This window comes from Seriola lalandi, unplaced genomic scaffold (genome assembly GCF_002814215.2).
Source record: "Seriola lalandi dorsalis isolate HSWRI2012SDOR001 ecotype SW California unplaced genomic scaffold, Sedor1 jcf7180002054693, whole genome shotgun sequence".
NCBI classification, from domain to species: Eukaryota; Metazoa; Chordata; class Actinopteri; order Carangiformes; family Carangidae; genus Seriola; species Seriola lalandi.
In genome coordinates, this window is record NW_019525246.1 from 290442 (window position 1) to 291036 (window position 595).

Genomic DNA, 595 nt, shown 5'->3' on the forward strand with positions numbered 1-595 from the left:
TCCGCTGAGACAGAGGAGAGGAGAAGCTACTAGCCCTCTCTCGCTGTCACTTCTAGTCGCGTTGCTCTCCTCCGCAGTAATGTTAAATTTAGCACCGAAAAAAACATAATAGTGGTAATTTAAATGGCGGTTCAGGGGATTTATTAACCCTCAGGGGTCCCTCTGTCCTTTTTTGGACATTTTCTTCACTTTTCTTTTTTGATTTGCAGATCATATTGGCTGTGTTACAGCTGAAGGTATGGATTTCTGCAAGAAAGTGTCTTTTTTGACATATTTTTAAAATCTAATGTCAGTTACTGTTACAGGTCTATTATACACTGGTAACACATTTTGTTCCCTCTGGGCTTCCTCGCGTCCAAAAAAGGACACACAAAGAAAATGCTATAAAATCATCATATATCAATATTTTTTTCTGCTTTTCTTTGCATACATCTCTTAAACCACTTCAGTTCTGCTCAAACCTACCAAATGTTTATTAGTTTTCAGGATTTTAAATGCCAGTTTGAAGACATGTTGCCTCTTGTTTTATTAAAAAAAACAACACAGAATATGAGATATTTCCCACATAATACATGGTGGAGGGATGTGACATTGT